The sequence below is a fragment of the Eptesicus fuscus genome, chromosome 5 (assembly GCF_027574615.1).
Source record: "Eptesicus fuscus isolate TK198812 chromosome 5, DD_ASM_mEF_20220401, whole genome shotgun sequence".
NCBI classification, from domain to species: domain Eukaryota; kingdom Metazoa; phylum Chordata; class Mammalia; order Chiroptera; family Vespertilionidae; genus Eptesicus; species Eptesicus fuscus.
Genome location: NC_072477.1, coordinates 57301359 through 57327929, shown reverse-complemented (window position 1 = coordinate 57327929; position 26571 = coordinate 57301359). Strand labels below are relative to the sequence as shown.

Sequence of the window (26571 nt, the reverse complement as noted above, 5' to 3'; positions counted from 1 at the left end):
CTTGGAGACCATGTCCCCCAGCCCTCCACTCCATGCAGCAGCAGGAATGGCTCAGACTGGTAAGAGGCCCTGTAGATCCAAAAATCTATAGAAAACTTGGAGCATTTTTACATGCTGGCAAACCATATCTCACTTACAGATGTCACCCATTCCTTGGCGTCTGCCCATTTTTCAGCCTTTGAATTGGGAAGGGAACTGGCCAGGGAGAACAGTGTTCAAAGCTCCCTTTACTTGGGACCACATGTGCAGAATTCAGGCCGAAGCAAAATTCAGCCCCTGCTTCCTTGCCAAGCTGTGTGTCCATCCAGATGAGGCACCTTCTAAATTGTACAAAGGAGCGTACCCTGCGGGGAGGCAAGGGAGAGGGTCGGAGGGGAGGCTGCCTATGCATTTACCTCAGGAGAAGGGCTGGGGTTGTCCCACAAGGGTATAGACAACTCTGCAAGAAAAGCCATGGTCTCTGATGGGGTCCTTCGGTGGTGATAGGCTTAGTCCCCACCTGCTAGTCCCTGCCCAGGGTTGAAGGGCAAGCTAGGAGGGAACATTTTAAAATAAGGAAAGGGACCCAGACAGTCTGTTGAGTTGTGGGAACAAGACTTAGGGGTTTCAATGCCTGGTGCAAAATAGTGTCAATTTCAGAATTTCCACAAATTATTTTAAACATAAAATTAACAAGTCTGAGCTAACCTCCTCCTCCTTGAATGAGCCAGCTGAGGCCAGACTACAAGGGGTTAAATCATGTGAAAAACCTTATTTCTAAATGGAACTACATTTAGTCAAGAACCACTTGTGTAGGATATGTCTTCAAATCAAATATTGTTGCCTTTTGCCAGAGAAAATGTGCTTTAATTCCTTCATGCCAAAGAATGCCTACTACATTGTGTAATGAAACCAGAATAATTGAGCTACTTGTTCATTACAAAGCTCTCTAGCTGAATTCTCTAAATTCTTCAGCCGCTGAGTGGGCTTGAAGTGAATTAGCAGCGTTCTTTTAAAAAAAAATAATAATTTTGAGGCAGGGCACAATATTTACAATAGAATTTTTTGTGAAGCGCTGCTAAATGCTTTTTACTCCAAGAAGGATCAGGCATTATTCTTTGTTGATAATGCCAGGGTGACTCCGAAGGACAAATGAAACGTTAACCAAAGCGTCACGCAGGAGTCCGACTGGCTTCGCTCTGGCCACTTTTCTCTCGGTTCCCGCAGAGGGTCTTTACACTCCTCTAACCTGGGCCCAACTCCCAGAGTTCCTGCCCCATCACCTTGCCTCCAGGTAACTGAAGCATCAGTTTCCCTCCCAGCGCTGGGGAGCCCCGTGAAGGCAGAAACCATTCCGTGTTAATGTCCCAGTCCTCAAAAGCTCACAGCAGAGTACTTCACACTCAGGAGGCCCTCACGGCAGCACTGATGTTGTCTCTAGAAAGCTAGCTTTAGGTGAGAAACTGTGGAATAAAAATGGAAAAACCAAGCCTAATGCTTCCTCCACTCTGCTGGCAAGACCCAGGCAGTCTCAACTTCTTCCCATTTCCCAGGAAGATGAAATGAAGCTTCCTCCAAGTCAGGGCCATCTTGTCAAGTTCTGGCTGGCCTTGGGAAGGCCGAATGTACCTCGACTTCAATTACAAAGCTCCCGCAGCAGAGGAGTTTGGGGAGTGGAGAGAGGAGAAAAGAGAGAAGGGACACAATGAAACGTGGCCAGACCCACAGAGGCAGGCGGAAGGACGTTTCAAAGAGCATGGGAGCATTTTAAAGATTATGGACAGGTTGAGTTTGAGGACAGCCAAGGAAAGGTCTCTGGATTTCGGGAAGAGGCTTCCTGTTTTTTTATTTATTTTTATTTTTTATTTTTTTATTGTTTCCACAGCTGTGAGGCTAGAAAGCCAGATAGCAAGTGGGCAACAGGGGCTTGGGGCGTGAGGGAGCAGGACAAAGACTGCACATTTTCAGAGCAGCTGGGGCTAAGAGTCATGTGGGGCGGGATCTGTGTCAGCCTGGGGCTGGGGTGGGGGCAGATGCTGGAGCTGGACTTTATTTCAGCAACAACTCTCTGGGCAGAGGTTTGGTAGAAGAGGCCTTGAGAGAAAGAATCCGATGAGCAGAAGAAAAGTATTCTTCCTCTGAAATTGGAGGGAAATAGAAAAGAATGGATGTAGATTTGATATGCTTCTGTGAATATCCTTTCTCCAAGTCAAGAAGGCACAGGGGTGTGTGAGACAGGGTCGGAGACTGTCATAGTGTGAGCTAGTCACTAAAAAGGACAAATGCGCAGTAGTGTGAATCCATTCCCCATCAAATGGCACTGGCACCTCTAAACTGCTCATCCCCAGGGCCAATCCATAGACCTCGGCTCAGTCCTCACTCACGTTTGGACAAGGTACTTTTTTTCAGAGCTAGATTCAACATAAAGGACTATCTTTTACACTGAGATTATGTCCTCTTCACTTTTTTTTTTTCACCATTAAAATCTTCTTTGCTGAACATGAAATAATGATAATAGATCAAAGTTTGGGCAAAAGAGCGTACCCTTGGGGGAGGCAAGAGGTACGTAAAGCAATGTAAAGCAAAAGAAAAAAAGAAACAATGCTGCTCCATGTGGATCCCCCTCTGCCACCACTTACTTTTCATACTCCTGTTTGTAAAATAAGTTGTTGGGAACCATTGTTCTGAAACTAATATTTATATACCTCCAAAATAGTTTTAAAAAACTATATTAAATAAAATATTTTTGAGCACCCAAGGAAAACCATTTTTTTATTTTTTTTTTGAGCTCCCTGGTTGAATGTATAACCTCATGCCAATGTTATCACCAAGTTGTGAATTACTTCTTGCTGGGCCAATTTGACTCAGCTATTTCCAAAAGGACCAAGTGTCAACTTTGGTGCACACCTCCCTCCAGAGACACCAATGAACAGGTTTTATGGTGGGAATTGAACTCACGCAGGCCTCCATCCTAAAACTTTAAACTTGGAAGGAACTTTCGAATTCATCTTGTCATCTAATCTGGATTGTTCTATTTGAGGCCCTTTCAAAGGAAGCAAATTTGCCTAAAGCCACACAACCAACAAGCAACAGAGCCAAGACAAGAGGCTCAGTTCCCAAACCCCAGGCAGCCCTTTCCCATCTCTACTGGCTTCTGGCTCAGTATTATGGCAACACCCTCTTTCCCAACAGGTAAGCCTGAAGCCAAACAGTGGGAGCCTGGGCCCAGCATGCCAGGCTGATCAGGTGGCACACAGAGGAGTGTGCCATTTTCTCCCTTGGAGTAATAACTATGGCCTCAAAGGTTTAGAGCTTTCCTGATCATATGGCTCAGGGCAGCTGCTACTGCAGCCTCTTAGTCCCTCCCTAAGGGGATTCTCGTGAAACAACTCAGGTCAGTCCCAAGGCCTAGGCTCTCATAGACCACCTCAGCCTCCACAATTTCAATAAGGCTTTCCTGCAAACACCTCCACAGCCTGCTCCTCTCCGCATCTCCCTATTCAATGCCCAACCCTAGGAGTGGCATCTTGTCTCTAGTGAACCAGACCTTGTGGGAATCTGTTCTATCAAATGACACAAAAAATCCTCATAGTAACCCTTGAGGAATTACAAACAAGAACATCTCCAGGGCCAGCAGAGACCCAGCAGAGGGACACTGTAGACAGGTCAGTTTGAGGGCATTAGAATAGGCAAGCGTTTGTGCCGCTCTGAGGGATGAAAGGAGGACCCAGGAAAACTTCACAGAAAAGACATTTGAGTTGGGCCTTGAAGAATGAGTTAAATCAAAGAAAGGGCATCCCAAACAGCTCCCTGTCCCCAGTCACAGAACCCACCTCAGACAGCAAAGCAGGAGCTAGAGAGAAGAATCGCACTGGGAGCCGGGGAGGAACCCTCCCTCCCCCCCCCCCCCCTCCGTGGCATGTGGCTGCGGTTTGGGGCTAGGTAGAAGCCACTGGGCTCCCATAATCCCCCAGCTGATAGTATAAAGTTTTACCTGTTCACTGACTATACACTGAGATTTAATGCCCCGATGCCATTTAAGTTACTCTATTATTGGCTTATCTTTTTTAGAGTTTGTAGAATAATTTAAAGTTTCATAGAGCCCATGCCATGAGAAATAAAGTATAAGAAATTAAAAATTATATGGTTATATTGACAAGTTATACTGACATCTCACTACCATGTATGTCCTTGGCTGGTGATTAAAAGTAGTGATATAACCACTTCATGGTGCATATCATGATAAGGTGTTTAAAGTTATGACATGAGCCTGTGTTTTAAAAGTTCATGTGTACTATTGAAATGAACATAAAGGAGTCCAGAAACATATTCTTTGTGGGAAAGAACATTCATGTGGGAATCAGGAAGACTTGACTTGTTGCCCCGTGTCAGCTCCTGGCATCACCAAGTGTCTCATCCCTGAGGGGAAAAATGGAATAGATGGTTTCTAAGGACCCTTCCAGCTCTTCCATTTCTATGCCAAAAATCAAGGGATTCCTTTAGTGAGCATTGGGCCAGAACATTCCTTTTCATGTCTGTCAGTCTTGTGTCTTACTTTCTTTTTGAAACCCTGAATCCATGCTTTCTCAGGAATTCTTAGCATTGGTAGTTTGTTGACTCAAAAATTAGTCAGTTGCTAATGGCCATTGTCCTACTTTAACTGTTGCTGAGAAAGAGCCAGCAGCTCCGGGGGAAGTGAGAAAAAGGTCTGGGGCAGAGAAGTAACTCTGTGGTAGAGCATCACTGTTTCTCTTCAAATTAGAAAACAAGGTCTGAGCTGGCAGTAAATGAGAGCTTGCTCACATGGTTAGCGGGAGGCTGGGCAGGGAGGTGGCCAGGACCCCCAATCTGCCAGCACTGTGTAGGTTCTTGGAGCCAACAAGGGTATTTTCTGGCTTTCTCAATCCTCTGCCATAGGAAGCCTTACAGAGGCGAGGACCCTTTCCTCCTGACCCTCCTCCCCCATACTTCTTTCCATTGTTGGTAGTCTCTTCTATTTGCTGGTGACTGGGCTTCTTGCCATCACCTGGGCTTCCTGGCTTTCTGAACAAATACTCTTCCCTGCCCCCAACAAGACAAAGGCGATTCATTCAGAATAGCTGCTGCCCAGCTGACAGATGTTTTGGCCTCCTTGCCCTGCAGCCAGGCAGGCTGCTGACCCCAAAGGTGAAAGGCTCTGTCACCCATTCTCATCCCCCAGTTGGCCAGTTACTACCCAGGATCATCCAAAAATTTTGACATTTGTCTTTCCTCCTCTACTCCTGCCTCCACAGCTCTTAGAGGCTGTGAGGACAGAACTGTTCCCAAAGTGGCCTTTGATCAGGTCAGCTGGAGACTAAAAAAGACGGGCCACGTGGTCAGGGTTTCCTTGCCACAGATGCTCAACTCCTACATGTACAGACCCGACTGCTTTTGCAAAGACAAGGCCATAAGGAGCCCGTGCAGGCACTTCCCCAAGCAGAGTGCAGTGAGAAGCCCCTTTATAGGAATTTAACAGCTGAAAGTGCTGACTTTCTTGCTTATCATGACCTTGGGCTCAATGATCTTCCTTTGATTTGTACTTTACAGCCCAGCTGAGGGAGAGAAGATCTTCACTAACATGCTCTCCAGATTTTAGAGTCTAGGAAAGCACCCAACCAAATGGCTGTGGTGCCTAGAGGAGGTAGCATTGACTTCTAAGAAGGACACTCAGAAAGTTCTATGGAGGAGGTAACATTTGAACTCGGCTGAGGGATAGGTAGGATTTCACTGGGCAGAAATGGAGATGGGAGGGCTTTTGTCCATGCAGCTGCCTGGGTGTGAAGGTGGGAGAATGCAGAGCCAATCTGAGCAGCCGAGAGGGTAGAGCAGCAGCCTATGAGGCAGGATGGATCACACCACCACAAATATGCTCCTCCAAGTTCATCATGCAGCCTGCCTGGGAGACCTGAGCCACCACGAGTTCTGAGCCCAGTTTGAATAAAACTCTTTAGACCCTTTTCTTAGAAATTCATAAAGAGGGTTTTGAGGCAGAAGTGAGCCCTAAGGAGTCCTTAAAAGGCAACTCCATGATCTCAACTGACTCCCTCCTTGTCTTGGCTTTTTTGGAATCTCCCAACATTTTTCTACATAAGTTACTGAATACTCTGTGCTTGCACCCCAAACCACAACTAAACAATAAGGTCTACATACAGCCTACTAACTTGTCATTGAGACTCTATTTTAAATCACTTTGGTGCTTTTTAGCTCTTTCCATAGATCATTTGCAGGGCGATACAAGCTTTGAGTCACTGTGAAGTTTTGGGTGCCACCAGCCCTTGACTCCCCTGCCAAAAGTCGGGGCAGAGAGTTTCAGTAAGAAGACCCTAAAGGGCCTACTCCCACCATACCTGTCAGGCCTGAGGCTCAGACCCTCCTGGGCCCTGCAGAGCCTGCAGTCTGAGCAGTACCACCACCAGCTCCTCTCGCCCTACACTGGAACCAGCTTCCTGCTTCTGTTCCCTCCCACAAGGAACAGCGTTCTCCCTCCCCCTTGCCCCCGCAACCATATTCACCTTCTGTACCTTTTTAGTTTATCAAATGATTAGGGATCTCTGTTAGTGCAATAATTTTGTTTGTTTAGAAAAATAATAGCATTCCCCTTAAGGAGATCTTTACCCCCAGAAAACCAAACTAATAATGAGGGACAAACTGAATTAGACACAAGTATGATCAAAGACCAGCACAGTGTAATCTGAGAAGTGGCAGGAAGGAGGAAGAGGGGAAGAAGACTGAACCGAAAGCAAACCATGGTCCCAGGGACGAGACTGCAATCAGACTATGATGTAGGGATGCTGTCAGAAGAGAAATTAGACCCAAAGGGACCTGCTACACTAAGTATTAAAGGGCATTTCACTTGGGCTTGGAACAGGCACAGGAAAGCTGGACTTTTGAGCAAATGATGAGACACAGAGTTTGGAGGCAAGAATACCAACGTGGGAGAATCCCCAAAGGCAATTTTCCCATGTTAGCCCTTGTCATTTGCTTCCCCCTCCCTGATACCCTGAGATTATTTGCACTGTTCTATGGTAGTCCTTGCCCCACAAGGACAGACACTGAGCATAACTGAGAAGGCACAAAGCTTCCTTTCCAAATTAGGTACATTTAGCCTTTCTGGTCCTAATTTGACCAGAGACCAGATTCACCTCATTCTAGATGCGGGCGCTACACCCCTAGGACCCAGAATCCTTCTGCCAGCTAGGTGTATGCAAGGCCAAGCAGAGAATGATGTCCCCTCCTTGAGGGTTTTGAGGTTAGGGGCCACAGGACTGCATGCTGACCCGAATCTGTGTGAGTCACCATATAACTTCCTTTTCTTGTCTGACCATCTAAGACTTGCTGTTGCGCTCTCAGGCCTGTCTTTGGCTCTGTACCCTTTAATTGACTAAATATTATTTATCTGCCAGCTTCTTTTTCATAGTTTCACTGGACTGCTTGACCTTTCCAATGATCAATCCAGCTCATTGTCAAATGATGAGAATCCTAGGGAAATACTGGTTATGTTTGTGCTTAAAAACAAAAATCCAAAGGATGTGATACCACCAAAGATTAAACAAAAAATTGTTCTTGAATATTGTACATTTTTAAAAAGAGTAATGATTTCCCTGGGGGGGGGGGACCTTTTACAAGATCCCATATGTAATCTCCACAAAATGATAGAGCTACAATCTTAAAACAGTAACAAAGGCAGAAGCTGGATTCAATATTTAAAGTTTTCCCTCTGTCTTTATATCATCATCCAATTGCCCCTTCTTGGTAATTTTTTTTTGTTATCAAGCAACTTAATGCCATCTCCAACCCACCCAATGTCAGCTCCTGTCCTCTTCTCACTTCTGTCTACCTACAGATGTTTTTTGTTCTTAATCCTCACCAAGGATATTTTTCCATTGATTTTTAGAGAGAGTGGAAGCGAGAGAGGGAGGAGAGAAAGAGAGAGAGATCAATTGGTTGTCTCCCACCCATGCCTTGACTGGGGTTGGGAGTTGAACCTGTAACCCAGATATATGCCCTTGACCTAGAATTGAACCCATGACCCTTCAGTGTGCAGGCTGATGCTGTAACCACTGAGCAACCATCCAGCGCTGCCTGCAGACTTCCCAAAACATGTGCTTATACTGTTTCCACTGGCAGCATGAACTAAACATCGACTTCACATTCTTGGAAATTCAAGTGAGCAGTCCTGAGTCCCATCTCTCATCCTACTGTGAAGCATCATTGCTCAAATGAGGGCATTCACTAACTGAGAAATCTTGCCTAGGCCCTAAGGTATGTCATTGGCTCCCCCTCCAAATCACAGATTCAGAGAATAATGGGGCTGAGAGTCTGCCCAAACACCTTCAGAGTCCTTGCTGTTTCAACCCTATGAATAAATGGCCTCTTTTCATCTTGGCAACATTGAGCAAAATGTTAAAGCTTGCAAGGGATCATCCTTGGTGTCGTCTTACTAGAGAACATGCCCAGAGTCTCCTTGGCCTCTTTCTTACCTTTCACCAATGATTCAACCCCCCACCCACCCAACCCCTACAGATAAGTCTTGGACTGAAGGTGTCCATCACCATGACTCAACCTGATTATAAGGAAAATTCCCTGCCATCCTTCTAACTCCAGCTCAAATGCGACCTCCCCTGGTAGGCCTTCCTTGATGCCTAGCCTACATATTTCTCTCTTCTGAAGTCCCATGGCCCTTGGAATTGCCTTTGCTCTGGTACTTGGCACTTTCTACCAATAGACAGTAAGTTTTTTGAGGACAAGATCCATGTCTGATTCATCCCTGGGTCCCCTGCAGGGATGAGCCCAGTGGAACCTCTCAGAGGCATGCAGAAATGGCCGAGGGAGTGTGAGGCTCTGGACATGGCTCAGCATGCTTGGCCAGTAGGCTGAGAGAAACTTGGGCTGGAAGTCTACCCCTCCTAAGGCTGGGCATCTCCCTTCCCTACTCTTCTCACTCCCAGCCCATTCCTGAAAGACCTCTCCCTTTCACTGTCTTTAGTCAACTGCCAATATGGAATAGAATCCTCTGGCTTTCGCTGTTAACAGTTTAGAATGCTGCTCCCAGAAGTCTTTGCACTGAACACTGAGGGGTGGGGAGGTGGGGTCGAAGGAAATAAGCGTGAGAACTTCCACTTCACAATGACATGTAATCCTATTAGAGAATTTAGGCATAACAGGTTGGACAAGGAAGGAATTGGAGGGGTTGGGAAAGCTGTCTCTTGACACCCTTAAACCACAGCCCCTTTGTTTTCTGAGCTACTTTCCTTCTCTTTCTGCCCATGTCTATGTCCATATATATATGGACAACCACTGAACTACTCTGACCAGGATGATATATATATATCAGTGGTTGAGCATCAACCCATGAACCAAGAGGTCACTGGTTCAATTCCCAGTCAGGGCATATGTCCGGTTGTGGGCTCTATCACTGGTAGGGGGTGTGCAGAAGGCAGCTGATCAATGTTTCTCTCTTCTCCCTTCCTCTCACTCTAAAAATCAATAAACTTTTCATATATATATGAAAAGTATATATATATATACTAGTATATATATATATACTAGTATATATATATATACTAGTATACACACACATAGATACACACACACACACACACACACACAGACACCCACCACACACACACACACACATCTATATATACATACTAGAGGCCCAGTGCACAAAATTTGTGCATGGGAGGGGGATCCCTCAGCCCGGCCTGCACCCTCTCCAATCTGGGACCCCTCAGGGGATGTCTGACTGCCTCCTGCAATCTGGGACCACTGGCTCCTAACCACTTGCCTGCCTTCCTGCCTGATTGCCCCTAACCCTCTCTGCCTGCCTGCCTGATTGCCCCTAACCACCTCTGCCCATCTGCCTGATTGCCCCTAATTGTTCCCCTGCTGGCCTGATCACCCATAACCACTTCTGACTCACCCTGCACCTGAGACCCAGGATTCACTTCTCCGGACAGTTGCAGGCACCCAGGACCTGGGCTTCCCTCCCTCTGGCCAGCTGTAGGCACCCAGGACCTGGGCCAGGTTCGCCCGGGCCAGCCGCAGCCACAGGGGACCGTGGGCAGGTGGCTTTGCGCGAGCTGCAGCTGCAGCACTGGCACCCAGGACTGTGGTGCGGGCAGCTTGTCCCTCTCCTGAGCTGCAGCCACAGGCACTGGCACTCAGGACCACAGGGCAGGCAGTTTGTCTGCTCAGAACTGCGGGGTGGGCAGCTTGTCCCTCTCCTGGGCCACAGGCACAGGTGCAGCCACTGACACCTGGGACCGTGGGCTGGGTGGCTTGTCCCTCTCCCGGGCCACAGTCCCAGCTGCCAGCGTCTGGGACCGTGGGGACCTTGGGGACCATGGGGTGTGTGGATTGTCCCTCTCCTGGGCCGCAGCCCCAGCCACTGGCACCCAGGACCGCGGGGCGGGAGGCTTGTCCCTCTCCCGGGCCACAGCCTGGCTGGTCTCCATTCCTCTCTCGTGAGCTCATTTGTGCCTGGCTGGTACCCATTCCTCTCTCCCCAGTGTTGAGTGTCTGAGCTGTTATGGCATTACAGCGTAAGGTTGTGACAACCATTTACATATTAGCTCTTTATTATATAGGATATACATATATATTCATCCTGGTACATAGTAGCCCTTAAATAAGTAGTAATTGTTTTTATTATTGACATTACTACTAAGTTAAGAACATAAACAACATAGACACATAAAAACATACAAATTTCATCCTAAACACAGAGTGCTTGTAGGTACCAAGTAGGAGATGGGTTTTGTTAGAATTTCTGAAAGGAAGTGTCAAGGTGGGTTTTGAAGCACCTGCCTCCCTGGTGGTGGAAACGGACTGAGAAAGGATAAGGAGGTGAAAATCAGTAGGTTGTGTGTGCATGGGGAATGGCCAATGACTGAAGAGAGGACTCTCCTAAGAGACCAACAAGTGGAGTTGGTTAGATGGCAGGATGCAGTGGGAGTGGAGAGAGGGGTCCAGTTGAGGGGAGATGTGATGGTGAATTCAACTTTGAGTTGCAATTGCATGCGTTGGCAGGTCAGTTAGAGGATTTTCCCTGGGAGCCTGAGGATCCCAGGCTGAGAGTGGATCTAGGGTCTCAGTGAGTGAATGGATCTTGCAAAGCAGCAAGTACAAAGGAAGGGGTTGAGTACAGGATGCAGGGGGTGTTCAAATAAGTTGGGTAGGGTGGTGATGGTGATAGTGGCAGTAGTACTTTCAAGCCCTGCTGAGCTCACCAATTACAATAGAAAAGTTCAAAAATCTGTATAAAGCCAGGGAGAAAAATATAGGATGGGGGACAGAGAAGTCATTAGAAACCTTAACTGTGCTGGAAGGGTAACTTTGTTTAGAGTAAATATTGACATTGTATTTACTTAGCAATTTCAGAATTTAACACTTTTATTGTTTTCTCTGGGCTATGAGATACATTATGGGATCAATAAATGTTGAGTTGAAGTTCCACTCGGCCTTCTCCCTGGTGCTGGATTTGCACAGAGCATCCCTTGTCTTGGGGCTGTTGTGGAAACCATCACTTTCTCCCTGTTCATCTCCCTTTAGGTGTCAGCCAGGAAGTAAATTTTGCCAAATAAAATCACTTTTACATGACCTGTGCTTCTCCTCCACCAACATCACTAAGCTAATGTTTGCTGCAAAATTTGAAGGCAAACAGCAGTCCTTTCCAGGAGTAAAACTGTCTCCCTAATTTTTTTCCAACCCAAGTCATGTTAACAATGGTTTTCAGTGGGTGGGGAGATTATATGAAATGTTTATTTTCTTTACATTTTCTGCAGTTTACAAATAATACTTTCTTAGTTAAATTTTTTGTTTGTTTTTAAGAAAGAAAAGTCAGTGATTGGAGTTATCACTTTAGAAATCTTCTCAGAGAATCCTCCTAAGTCCTGAAATTCCCAGTGACATGGCAACGTCTCTCAGCATCTTTCAAGAGACAATTCCCAGAAAAATATTCAAAAAATTTTAATCCTCACCTGAAGATATTTTTTCCATTTCTTTTTATAGAGAATAGAAGGGAGGGAGAGAGAGAGAGAGAGAAACACTAATGAGAGAGACACATAAATTAATTGCCTCCCATATGAGCCACACCAAGTATCGAACATGCAACCCAACTATATGTCCTTGACCAGGAATCAAACCCAAGACCCTTTGGTGTGTGGGCTGATGCTCTAACCACTTAGCCACACTGAACAGGGACAAATTTCTAAAATTTATTTATTTTTTAATTTTTTTATTGTTTAAAATATTACATGTAGTATTACATATGTCTCCTTTTCCCCCCATTAACCTCTCCTGGACTACTCCCACCCCCCAGCACATCCCCTAGTGTCCATGTCCATTGGTTATGCTTATCTGCATGCATACAAGTCCTTTGGTTTATCTCTTAACCCACTCCCACACCCTCCCCTGCCTTCCCTCTGAAGTTTGACGGTCTGTTTGATGCTTCTCTGTCTCTGTATCTATTTTTGTTCATCAGTTTATGTTGTTCATTATATTCCACAAATGAGTGAAATCATATGATACTAGAGGCCCGGTGTATGAAATTCATGCACGGAGGGGGGTTGTCCCTCAGCCCAACCTGTACCCTCTCTAATCTGGGACCTCTCCCAGTGGGATCGGGCCTAAACGGGCAGTCGGACATCCCTCTCACAGTCCAGGACTGCTGGCTCCCAACTGCTTGCCTGCCTGCCTTCCTGATTGCCCCTAACCGCTTCTGCCTGCCAGCCTGATCACCCCCTAACCACTCCGCTGCCAGCCTGTTTGCCCCCAACTTCCCTCCTCTGCCGGCCTGGTCACTCCTAACTGCCCTCTCCTTCAGGGTTGATCACCTCCAACTGCCCTCCCTTGCAGGCCTGGTCCCTCTCAACTGCCCTCCCTTGCAGGCCTGGTCCCTCTCAACTGCCCTCCCTTGCAGGCCTGAACCTTCTCAACTGCCCTCCCTTGCAGGCTGGGTGCCTCCCAACTGCCCTCTCCTGCTGGCCATCTGTGGTGGCCATCTTGTGTCCACATGGGGGCAGGATCTTTGACCACATGGGGGCAGCTATATTGTGTTTTGCAGTGATGATCAATCTGTATATTACTCTTTTATTAGATAGGATAGAGGCCTGGTACAGGGGTGGGGGCCAGCTGGTTTGCCCTGAAGGGCGTCCCGGATCAGGTGGGGGTTCCCTTGGGGTGTGGGGTGGCCTGAGTGAGGGGCCTGTGGTGGTTTGCAGGCTGGCCACGCCCCCTGGCAATGCAAGCGGGGGCCCTGGTATCTGGAATTTATTTTCCTTCTACAATTGAAACTTTGTAGCCTGGAGCGGAGCCAAGCCTGGGGCTCCCTCCGAGGCCAGCAGCCATTTGTGTTGGGGTTATAATTGAAACTTTGTTGCCTTAAGCGGGTGAGCCCGGCCAGGGTGTGCGGAAAGCTTTGCTTCCCCTGTTGCCGGCGGCAACCCTGGCCTGCTCTCTCAAGCTCCATTCTGCCGCCATTTGTTTGAATTTGTTTACCTTCTATAATTGAAACTTTGTAGCTTGAGTGGAGGCTTAGGCCTGGCAAGGGCAGGTAGAAAGCTTGGCTTCCTCTGTTACCTAGGAAACCTTGCTCTCTGTGGCTGTAGCCATCTTGGTTTGGGTTAATTTGCATACTCGCTCTGATTGGATGGTGGGCGTGGCTTGTGGGTGTGTCGGAGGTATGGTCAACTTGCATATTTGTCTATTATTAGATAGGATTCTTTCTCTGACTGGCAAATTTCACTTAGCATAATGCTCTCCATGTCCATCCATGCTGTTGTGAATGGTAAGAGTTCTTTCTTTTTTATAGCAGCATAGTATTCCATTGTGTAGATGTACCATAGTTTTCTAAGCTGTTCGTCTGCTGATGGGCACTTAGGCTGTTTCCAAATCTTATCTATTGTAACTTGTGCTGCTATGAACATAGAGGTGCATATGTTCTTTCTGATTTCTTGGGATATATTCCTAGAAGTGGGATTACTGGGTCAAACGGCAGTTCCATTTTTAATTTTTTCGAGGAAACTCCATACTGTTTTCCACAGTGGCTGCACCAGTCTGCATTCCCACCAGCAGTGCAAGAGGGTTCGTTTTTCTCCACGTCCTCTCCAGCACTTGTCGTTTGTTGATTTGTTGATGATAGCCATTTTGACAGGTGTGAGATGGTATCTCATTGTCGTTTTGATTTGCATCTCTTAGATGATTAATGACTTTGAGCATGTTTTCATATGTCTCTTGGCCTTCTGTATGCCCTCTTCAGAAAAGTGTCTATTTAGGTCCTTTTCCCATTTTTTGATTGGATTGTTTATCGTTTTGTTAAGATGTATGAGTTCCTTATAAATTTTGGAGATTAGGCCCTTATCAGATGTAACATTGGCAAATATGTTCTCTCATGCAGTGGGCTTTCTTGTTTTAGTGGTGGTTTCTTTTGCTGTACAGAAGCTTTTTATTTTGATGTAGTCCCATTTGTTTATCATCTCCTTAGTTTCTATTGTCCTAGGATCTGTATCAGTAAAGATATTGCTATGACATGTCTGCTCTTTTGCTGCCTATGGATTCTTCTAAGATTTTTATGGTTTCCTGTCTTATGGTTAAGTCCTTTATCCATTTTGAGTTTATTTTTGTGTATGGTGTAAGTTGGTGGTCTAGTTTCATTTTTTTGCATGTATCTGTTCAATTTTCCCAACACCATTTATTGAAGAGACTGTCTTGACTCCATTGTATGCTCTTGCCTCCTTTGTCAAATATTAATTGAGCATAATGGCTTGGGTTGATTTCTAGGTTCTCTGTTCTGTTTCATTGGTCTATATGTCTGTTCTTATGCCAGTACCAGGCAGTTTTGAGAACAGTGGCTTTGTAATATAGCTTGATATCTGGTATTGTGATCCCTTCAACTTTGTTCTTCTTTCTCAAGATTGCTGCAGCTATTCAGGGTCTTTTTTGGAGAGTTCTAGGTCTGTGAAATACGTGGTTGGTATCTTAATGGGAATTGCATTAAATCTATAGATTAATTTGGGTAGTATGGACATTTTAATGATGTTGAGTCTATCAATCCATGAACACAGTATATTCTTCCATTTGTTTATGTCTTTATCTCTTTTTTCAATGTCCTGTAGTTTTCCAAGTACAGGTATTTTACCTCCTTAGTTAAGTTTATTCCTAGGTATCTTAATTTTTTTTTTTTTTTTTTGGTGCAATGGTAAATGGGATTTTTTTTGTTTTGTTTCTCTTTCTGTGAATTCATTATTGGTGTATAAAAAAGTCATAGATTTCTGGGTGTTAATTGTATCCTGCTACATTGCCAAATTAATTTACTAAGTCTAGTAGTTTTTTGATGGAGTCTTTAGGGTTTTCTATGTACAATATAATGTTATCTGGGAATAATGACAGTTTTACTTCTTTTCCATTTGGATGCCTTCTATTTCTTCTTCTTGTCTAATCGCAATGGCTAGCACTTCCAGTACTATGTCGAGTAGGAGTGGTGAGAGTGGGCATCCCTATCTTGTTCCTGTTCTTAGGGGAAATGGTTTTAGTTTTTGCCCATTGAGTATGATGTTGGCTGTAGGTTTGTCATATAAGGCTTTTATTATGTTGACGTATGATTCCTCTATTCCCACTTTGCTGAGAGTTTTTATCAAGAAAGGGTGTTGGATTTTGTCAAATGCTTTTTCTGTATTAATTGATGTGACTATGTGATTTTTATCTCTCAATTTGTTTATGTAATGTATCACATTTATTGATTTGCAGATATTGTACTATCCTTGCATCCCTGGAATAAATCCCACTTGGTCATGGTGTATGATCTTTCTAATGTAATGCTGAATCCGATTTGTTAGGATTTTGTTGAGGATTTTAGCATCTATGTTCATCAGGGATATTGACCTATAATTCTCTTTCTTTGTAGTGTCTTTATCTGGTTTTGGGATTAGGATAATGCTGGCTTCATAGAAAGAGCTTGGAAGTGTTCCTTCCTCTTGAATTTTTTGGAATAGTCTGAGGAGGATAGGTTTTAGTTCTTCTTTGAATGTTTGGTAAAATTCCCCTGTGAAGCTGTCTGGTCCAGGGCGTTTGTTTGCTGGAAGTTTTTTGATTACTGCTTCAATTTACTCCATAGTTATAGGCCTATTCAGATTTTTTTATTCTTTCTGATTGAGTTTTGGAAGGTCATATTTTTCTAGGAATATGTCCATTTCTTCTAGGTTGACCAGTTTGTTGGAATAGAGTTGCTCATAGTATTTATTTATTTATTTATTTATTTATTTATTTATTTATTTATTTACAATCCTTTGTATTTCGGTGGGGTCTGTTGTTATTTGTCCTCTTTCATTTCTGATTTTGTTTATTTGAGTCCTCTCTCTTTGCTTCTTGGTGAGCTTAGCTAGAGGTTCATCAATCGTGTTTATCCTTTCAAAGAACCAGCTCTTGGTTTCATTGATCTTTTATATATATGTGTGTGTGTGTGTGTGTGTGTGTGTGTGTGTATATGTGTATGTGTGTATATATATATATATATATGTCTCTAAGTCATTTATTTCCACTATGATCTTTATTATTTTCTTCCTTCTGCTCACTCTGGGCTTTTCTTGTTGCTTTCTAATTATTTAAGTTGTAGAGTTAGATAATTACTAGTTTTTCTTGTTTTTTGCGGTAGGCCTGTAATGCTATGAACTTGCCTCTCAGGACTGCTTTCACTGTGTCCCATAGATTTTGGATTATTGTGTTGTCATTGTCATTTTTTTCCAGTATGTTTATTATTTCTTCTTTGATCTCTTTGGTAACCCAATCATTGTTTAATAATATGCTATTCAGCTTCCAAGTGTTTGATTTTTTGTGATTGTTTTTATTGTAGTTGATTTCTAATTTTATGCCATTGTGGTCTGAGAAGATGCTTGTTATGATTTCAATCTTCTTGAATTTGAAGAGACTTTGCCTGTGTCCCAATATGTGGCCTATCTTTGAAAATATGCCATGTGCACTTGAGAAGAATGTATATGCTGTAGCTTTGGGGTGAAATGTTCTGAAGATGTCAATTAAATTAATCTGATCTAGTGAGTCATTTAGGATTGCTGGGGTTTTTTTTGCTGATTTTTCGCCTAGAGGATTTATCCAGTGATGTCAATGGGATATTAAAGTCCCCTACTATGATTGTATTTCTGTTAATCTCTGCCTTGATAACTTCCAGAAGTTTTTTTTTTATGTATTTGGGTGCTCCTGTATTGGGTGCATATATGTTTACCAGAGTTATATCATCTTGTTGTATCGATCACTTTAGTATTATGAAGTGGCCTTCCTTATCTCTTGTTATGGCCTTTACTTGGAGGTCTATTTTGTGAGATGTAAGTATTGCTACCCCAGCTTTTTTTTCCATTTCCATTTGCCTGGAAAATACTTTTTCATCCTTTCACTTTCAGTCTGTGTGGGTCCCTTGTTTTGAGGTGGGTCTGTTGTAGACAGCATACATATGTGTCATGTTTTCTTATCCATTCAGCCACTCTATGTCTTTTGATTAGAGCATTTAGTCCATTTATGTTTAACATTATTATTGATAGGTACTTGTTTGTAGCAATTTTCATTCTTTATGCCTGTGTTCCTTCTTCTCTTTCTATTTCTTCTTTTTACAACAGTCTCTTTAACATTTTTTGCATTGCTGGCTTGGTAGTGATAAACTCCCTTAGCCTTTTTTTGTCTGCGAAGTTCCTGATTTCCCCTTCAATTTTGAATGATAGCCTTGCTGGATAGAATATTCTTGGATTCCCTTGCGTTGTATCACTTTATATACCTCATTCCATTCCCTTCTGGCCTGATGTGTTTCTGTTGAGAAATAATTTGATAATCTAATGGGAGATCCTTTGTAGGTAACTCTCTGTCTCTCTCTTGCAGCCTTTAAGATTCTCTCTTTGTTATTAATGTTTGCCTTTGCAATTACAATGTGTCTTGGTGTGGGTCTTTTTGGGTTCATCTTTTTTGGAACTCTTGGTGCTTGTGTGATTTTTTTCTTCCCCAAATCAGGGAAGTTTTCTGTCATTATTTCTTCAAATGGGTTTTCTAATCCTTGCTCCTCTTCTTGTCCTTCTGGCACTCCTATTATACATATGTTAATTTGTTTCATGTTGTCCCAAAGCTCCCTTAGGCTCTCCTCCTACTTTCTAATTTTTTTCTCCAATTGCTGTTCGGATTGGGTGTGTTTCTCTGGCCTATCTTCTAACTCACTAATTCGCTCCTCTGCTTCTGCTAGTCTACTGTTGAAACCTTCCATAGTGTTTTTTATTATAGCTATATCATTATTGATTTCCTCTTGATTCTTACATAAGTTGTTGATTTTCTCACCCATCCAGTTTATGAATTGTATGACCATTATGCTGAATTTTTTCTGACATATTGCATGCCTCCATTTCATTTAGTTCCCTTTCTGGTGCTTCAACCTTTTCTTTCCTTTGAGGGTTTGTAGCAATTTTATTTGTCTCCCCATTTTTGCTATCACTGAAGGGTCCAGGTGCTGAGTTGCTCAGGGCCTGCGGCTGAAGCGAAGGGCTTGCTAGCAGGGTCACATACCCCGAGAGTCATTGGAGAGCCCAGGTGCTGGGATGTGTGGGTCCTGGGGCCAAAGCAGTGGGTCAGTGGGTGAGGGGAGCACGCTCCAGAACTAACAGGAGCCTGAAGCTGGGGAGGCCAGAGTCTCGGTGTCCATGGGTCTGTAGCTGTAGTGGCAGGTCTTTGGCTGGAGGGTCCCAAGTGGTGTCTGAGGCCAGTCTGGGTGGTGGTAAGGCTGGGCTCCTAGTCACAGCAGCTCTCCCCCTCAAGGTGGTGTGGTTTCTGTGCCTGTGCCAGCTTCCCGGGACTGCTTGCAGTGGTAGCAGGGGCTCTCCATCTAAGAGATCCTGGTCCACCAGCCCCCAAAAGTCCTGCAGGATCTAACTGTCCCTCACCTCCCCCTCATACACACACAACACACACACCCACACACTCCCCTTTCACTCCCTCCCTCCCTTCCACCCTCTCCCTCACTGCTGTCCTGCCAGCTGCCATCTTCTGTTCTAAAATTTATTTTTAAAAAGATGCATGAGCAGAAACTCTACAAGATGAGCTTTAGGATTGCATTTCAAAATAGTTTATGACCTCTCAAGTGGCTTCTCCTTTTCTTTTCAATGTAGGACGTCATCCATGAGTATCAACTCTGTCTAGGGCATTACAGAAGAATGTGATTTGGGAAGATTCCTAAGAATATAATTGTGAGGGTAGGGCCTTATCATGTGACTAGGAGAAACCTGGGAGCAGGGAAGAATGGAGAAAATAGTCATGCAGTTAGGATTGTCTCAAAATCAAATTCAGACAATCTGAACTTGACATGAAGCACAAGGTGCTGCTCATGGCCCTCTACTGCTGTCTTCACATTCTCACACTGACAACTCTTTCCATGTCCCCACATACTCTCTACTTGCTTGCTGCTGGGCTTTCATTCATTCATCGATCCAACTTTTACTGAACACCTAGTGTGTGGTTTTCACTGTGCTTTGGCTCTGAGTGACATAAATGGATATGACAGGTCCCTGCCCTGAAAAGCCTATGAGCCAAGAGAAGAGGGAGCTATGCCACGGCTGGCAAAGAGGCCTGTGCAAAGTGTTAGGGAGCAGAGAGCACTCCAATTCTGCCTGGGGGAAGAGGATGAAGAGGAAACAAGGCAAAGAGGTCACAAAGGAGGGGAACTTGCATTAATTCACCAGGTACACTGGGGAGGGAGCAATGAGAGAGGAGCTGGGGTGGGGAGCCAGAGAGGAAAGCAAGGAAGCCATATTGAGAGCAGGGCTCACAAATGATGAAGGAAGTTACCAGGGACCTATTTTGCCAAAATGTTAAGTGGAAGATTGAGCCCCATTGACCTAGGTCATGAGGGGGGTTAAGGTGGTAGTCAAGATTCTAAGATGGACCCCAAGATTCCAGCCTTCTGATGCACATGCCTGTATAATTCCCTCCCCTCAAGAGTGAGCAGGAATATGATATAACTTCACTGCTGTAATTTTTACCTTGTATGGCACAGAGGAGTTGACTTTGAGTTAATTAAAAGGGATATTATACTGGGTGGGCTTGAACTAATCAGGTGAAGCATATAAAAGGTTCCAGGCCTTCAAAATAATATTGAATATAAACTCTAATTGAAAAAAAAATAAAACTTTTTAAAGGTTCCAGGCCTTCCCAGAAGGCATAATGCTTCCAAGTCACAGAGATGCTCTTCGTGCCCTTGAAGAAATAATCTGCCATGTTGTGGAGAGGGGCATGTGACAGGAAATGGCTGAATTATGTCAACCAGTGAGCTTGGAAGGAACCCCAAGACTCAGGTGAGTTTGAGGCCCTGGTCAACACCTTGATTTCAATCCACTGAGATCCTCTCTGAGCAGAGGTCCCAGGTAACCCATACCTAGACTCTAGTAATACATTTATGTTGTTTGAAGTCATTGAATTTGTGGTACTTTGTCACACGCAAAAGAAAACTGATACAGGGAGTAAAGAAGGGAATAAATACTGAAACTGGTGGAGGTCAGGTCTGAAGCCCTGTGAGAAGCTGGAGTCACTTGGTGAGAGGTGATGAAACACAAAGTCAAGTGGAGAAGTCCTACTTCCCCCTAAGATTCCCCATGGCAGATTTTAAGTATTTCCTGCGCAGGAGTACTCAGGGGAGAGTGGTGCTGGCTGCAGCCCTATGACTTCTCTTGTCCAATACATGATTGGTGGAGAGAACAGAATTCATACAGGGGTAAAATTTACACCTTTGGGAGGCATCAGCAATATTTTTCAGTCAAAGGCACAGACTTCGCTTTGTTCCCTGAAACTTGGCAAGATTTTTTTCCTGAAATTTATTTGTTTCCTAGAACTTTCTTTCATGTTGTTACTCGCTACCAACAAGAGCACAGAAACAAACTCTGTCATTTTGTGGTGCATTCTTGATTCTTTCAGAATACTGAAAAAATAAAAGGGTAGTCAGTTTATTTTTCCTTCAAAAGGGCCAATATTTGGTTTTTCTTTCTTTTTTTTTTTTCCTCTTTTAAATATTTTTGGAAGGGTCACACCAGTTTCTTTTGAACTGGTGAATCATTTCAACATTTGAATAATTTTTAAAGGGTTCAGACTGACAAGTTTCTTAATATTGGAAATAATTAAAGGTTATATAATATGCACAGGAAGGACAAATTGCTTTAAAAAGAAAACTCTCCATCTCTTTTTCTTCTACATTGTAAATCTCCACTAGAAATAATAAAACATTTTTAGCTAGTCTTCAGTTGGTTATTCAGGTTGATTTGCTGTGTATTTTAGTTGTAATTCCTGTTTGGTCCTCAGAGGAGGTGAGTGTAACATCCACCCACTCTGCTGGATCCCAATAAAACATTTTTAAAATTTTAATATGTTTTTATTGATTTTAGAGAGAGAGGAAGGAAGATAAAAATAAAAACATCAATGGGAGACATCAATCTGCTGCCTCCCACATGCCCTCCACTGGGGATCAAGCCTGAAACCCAGGAATCAAACTGGTGAACTCTTGGTGCATGGGTCAATGCTCAACCACTGAGCCACACTGGCCAGGCACCAATAAAACATTTTAAGAACAAAGTTATCCTATCTAATAAAAGAGTAATATGTAAATTGACCATACCTCCTCTACACCCACAAGCCACGCCCACAAGCCAATCAGGAACGAATATGCAAATAAACCCAACCAAGATGGCTAGGGCCACAGAGAGCAGGAGGGAGGCTTGGGTTTCCCCAGTGATGGAGAAAGCCAAGCTTTCCGCCTGCCCTTGCTGGCCCAGGCCTCCACTTCAGGCTACAAAGTTTCAATTATAGAAGATACATAAACCCCAACAGAAATGGCTGCTGCCACGGAGCAAGCAGAAGGCTTGGCTCTGCTCCAGGCTACAAAGTTTCAATTGTAGAAGATAAATAAACCCTAGATACCAGGGCCTCCTCTTGGGTCACCGGGGGGCGTGGCCAGCCTGCAAACCACCACAGGCCCCACGCCCAGGCCGCCCCATGCCCCAAGGGAACCCCCACCCTGATCCAGGACACCCTTCAGGGCAACCCAGCTGGCCCCCACCCATGCACCAGCCTCTATCCTATCTAATAAAAGAGTAATATGCAGATTGACCATCACTCCAACACACAAGATGGCTGCCCCCATGTGGTCAAAGATCCTGCCCCCAGGTGGACACAAGATGGCCACCACAGGATGGCCAGCAGGGGAGGGCAGTTGGGAGGCACCTGGCCTGCAAGGGAGGGCAGTTGTGGGCGATCAGGCCAGCAGGGAAAGGCAGTTGGGAGGGACCAGGCCTGCAAGGGAGGGCAGTTGGGGGTGATCAGCCTACAGGGGAGGGCAGTTAGTGGTGACCAAGCTGGCAGAGGAGGGAAGTTGGGGGTGACTGGGCCTGCAGAGAAGGGCAATTGGAAGGGACCCAGGCCTGCAGGGGAGAGCAGTTGAGGGGGACCAGGCCTGCAGGGGAGGACAGTTAGGGACAAACAGGCTGGCAGGGGAGTGGTTAGCGGGTGATCAGGCTGGCAGGCAGAAGCGGTAAGGGGTAATCAGAAAGGCAGGCAAACGAGCAGTTGGCAGCCAGCATTCCTGGATTGTGAGAGAGATGTCTGACTGCCCTTGAGGGGTCCCAGATTAGAGAGGGTGCAGGCTGGGCTGAGGAACACACACACCCATGCACGAATTTTGTGCACTGGGCCTCTAGTCTTTACATAAAATTTCAAAGATCTAGTAGATTGTACAATAGAATATTGTATCTATTTTGGGAGAAAAGCATGGCACAGTGCTACTTCCATGTCAGCATGTGGAAGCAATTACAGACATATAAAAGATAATTAACAATACAAGATGATTGGCATGAGGAGTCCAGACAATCAAAGATGTAATTGCAGTGGAGGGAGGAGTTGCCTACAGCCCAGGTAACAAGGCTTGAGCCCAACTTTGAAGGAAGAAGAGTGATTTCCCATTAGTGGTGATGACTGAGAAGGGGATGGCTGACCTGGGGCAGGAAAAAGTTGGGAAGGTTGAAAGAGTCTGAATGTATTTGTGGAGCAATAAGCAAACTAATTGGGTTGAAGGTGGGATTCACAGCAGGAAGTAGGGGAGATATTTGCAAAAGTAAGCAGCTGTGAAAAGTTTTGGTTACTGAGTCTAGACCTCTCCTATATGCAATGGAAAGCCACTGGAGTCTTTGGGATCCAGCAAAAGCAAATGTTTCTTGAAGGCCCGTGGTTAGTTTTGTTTATTTGGATTTATGGGCATTTATGGCAAAAGTGATAAGGACCCAGCCAGGGCAGTGGCACGGGGAAAGGAAAGAAGATGACGGCATTCAAAATATAATATGCAGAATAAACAAAAGGATGTGGTGCTCCTCTATGGCATCTATTCACATCAAAATCTTCAAAGGTTTTGGCTGGAACCTTGCTTGTTTGGTGGGAACAAGTCGTCTAGGCAAACTTCCTTTGCAGAGAAATAAGATCATATGTGGGCTTTGACATTTTTACAGAATTAGCTCATGACTAATTGAGAACTTCAGAAATTAAAAATTAGTCACATCTGGAACCAAGGAGCACCCTGAGAAATATGTGTAATTAGCTCTAATGCTGGTCTCACTTTCTCCCTGCCATTATGACATTGTTCTCGCCTTCACTCCTCAGCAGTCATGAATCTGAGCAGTCACCCTCTCCCTGATACATGGAGCCTTGAAGTGAAAGAGTGAAGACAAGGCAAGAACTAACATCTATTGAGCACCAACAATGTACCAGGAACTCTGCTAGAAACTAATAAATGTACCTGGTACAGTCAAGTCTCAATGAATGTTCATTTTCCTTCTCCCTGCTATTAAATTAGAAAGATGGCATGAATGGTGAGAGAAGAGGAGCCATAAGGGAGGCTGGCAAGGAGAAGCCTTGTCTGCTCTGGAACGCAACATCCTGGTTTTGCCTTGGGAGGACAAGGAGAAGCTGTCCCTAACTGAGCACTTAGGAAGGACGGAAGCCTTCCACCTCTGCTCCAGCTCTTCCCTGAGCCTGGGCTAGTGCTGAGGGGGTTGGGGGACTAGAATGAGTGGACCTGCTGCTCACTCTTTCTGATCCCTACCCAGCAGTCAGTCTTCCACCCCCAGTTCACCCTCTTGGTCAGAAAAAGATGCCATGGACAATGATTTCTTCCTTTGTCTTATGGTCAGTTTCTGATTTATTTTTTAAACTTTTTAGAGAAGAGGATAAGCACTTGCTTGACTTATACTCCAAGGGGATGCAGATCTAGAGAACCTGGATCTGGCTTCCCAGTGGATTCCTTCCTCCTCTCCCAGGAGCCCCAGATGCCACACTGTCCATGGTCGGGTTTCTCCTCACAACACTCAGGAGGTCTGGGTTCTAGTCTGTGTTTAGCTAGTTAAGTCCTAGAGACAATTTTGGCACCCTTGAGTCTTAGTCTTTTTGTTTACCATACAGGAATCACAAAGCTTATCACTGAGGCTTGCTATATTGGCATGGGGATGGTAGGACACAGAGCACCCTTGCTGGTGCCTGGCATCTACTTATGCTAGCTAAATGTCTGACCCCTATCCTTCCAATGTTTATCTCCTTTTCCAGATTCAACACTCCAGCATTACAGGATTATCTCTGTGGCCGGTGGCCTTAGTGTCTGCTACTGTGACTTTTCAAAAATATCACTTTCTGTCTTTTTCCACTTTAAAGGCTACTCTAGACACGCCCCATGACTTCATTTCCCTTTTGAGTTCTGGAGCTCTAAACCAGACTGTTTTCTAACATTATGTTTAATAAGTGAAAAGATTATTATATGGAATAATCTTGACATTTTGTAGAGTGTGCAAAACTAAAAGTAGCACTTCATATAATACTTTGTAGAAGTGCTTTGCTGTTGGTTCTCCTCAGAGGAGAGAGAGGGGCAATTAAAAATGTTTTCTAGAAAGGCAAATCCCCAGAATCAGGCTGGGAAATGTTCTCTAACAATGCATTGTGGTTCTGGGGCACACAAGAGGCCTTGAGTATGTCTTCAAGCTTAGATCCTAAATTTCTAATCCAAATTCTTATTTCACAGAACTGTGAGCTCCTTCAGGGCAGGGACCATGTTTTAGCCATTTTTGTATCCCCAGGATATAGCACATGGGAGCATTCAATGCATCTTTGTTGAGTGAACATCTATATAGATATCTAACCAAAATAAGGCAGAAAACTTGGATCCATAGACCCCTGGAACCTGGCACCACCAGACCAGGAGATATAGGGTTCCAAAATATAGGTTCTATCAGTGGGCGTCTGGTAGTAAGGCCTAGGGTAGCACCAGCCAAAAGATATGGATTCCAAGTGTGTTGCTAGACTTCAAGCTCCAGCCAAATGGAGGAAGCACACTGTACTCTCTCTCCTACTGATTATAACTAAACACTGAACAAAATAGCAAAAAAAAAGGGGGGGGGGATTAATTGAGGACTCTGAAAAATAAACAAAAGCAGGTGGATTGGGAAGAGAAATCAATCATATGAATGATCAATATGATGGCAGTGACTTTCCTAGAATTTTTATCCTGGCTTTGATCCAAGGGCAAGCTGAGTCATGAAATTGCACAGCAGTCATAAACACAACAATTGCAAGAAGTAGCCCATCTTTCTGTGCAGATGACCTAGAGATGGTGCCCCTGTAAGCCAGGGAGTGTGGGTGGGGAAACCCTTCTTCTTTTTCCTCATTAATTTTTCTCTCAGTTCAGCTTCAAGGCCAGATGCAGCCCCAAGACTATACTGCCACCACCATGGCAGCATCTGGGACATCTTAAATCCATGAGAGAAACCCATACCTCTGGATAGAGGAACCTAGAAAAGGACCCCTGCTATGTGAAGAGTATGAAGAGAGGCATTTTTCCTCTTTCTCTTGCTAATTTTCCCTGAGGACCAGCTCAGTGTCATGGAACTTTGCGACATCATCAGAAATTATAACTCTGAGAGACCCCCATATTTCTAGCCAGGAGACAAGAGAAAGGGGATCTTAGGAGCCAAATAATATGAAGGGAACTGCAGAGGAAAGAATGGGAGGAAGGGATTCCATGTATGAACCAGTGTAATTTCTGGGCTGACCTCCAAGCTGTGCACATGCAGAACACACGCAAAGCCTTTGAAACTTGAACTGACAGTGGAACCACTGCCTATAGAAAGTGAGACAGAACTAGCAGTCTGAACTTAACTGGTTTGCTTGCATGTTTAAACAAAACATGAATATGTCTGATTTTCACAGGACCCAGTGTCTCCTAACATTTCATTGAAAATGCCCAGGATAGAATGTAAAATTATCTAACAGGACAAGAACCAAGAAAATCAGACCAAGTCTCAAGGGGTAAGATAAGACAATATTGGGATTACTAGAAAAAAATATTTTAAAGCATCCATTATAACCATTCTTCAAGGTCAATACTCTTGAAATAAATGGAAAGATAGAAGGTCTCAGTAGAGAAGTAATAGAAACTATTTTTTAAAAAACAAATGGAAATTTTAGAACTGAGAAATTTTAATATCAGTGAATGGTTTCAACAACAGAATTCAC

General features: G+C 44.4%; 1 long non-coding RNA gene across 6 annotated transcripts in view; it reads left to right on the top strand.

The window, feature by feature from the left end:
- LOC114231982 (uncharacterized) overlaps nucleotides 1–23797 on the top strand; it is a 158699-nt gene extending 134902 nt beyond the window's left edge. For 4 of the 6 annotated variants that reach the window (XR_008556124.1, XR_008556126.1, XR_008556127.1 and 1 more), the window contains 2 exons: nucleotides 20178–20333; nucleotides 23674–23797. This is a non-coding gene — a long non-coding RNA (uncharacterized LOC114231982). Of the gene's footprint in view, nucleotides 1–9078; nucleotides 9165–19543; nucleotides 19722–20177; nucleotides 20334–23673 lie in introns of those variants that run through there. The other 2 variants (XR_003618015.2, XR_003618016.2) reach the window with 2 other exon arrangements.
- Nucleotides 23798–26571: the final 2774 nt, after the last annotated feature.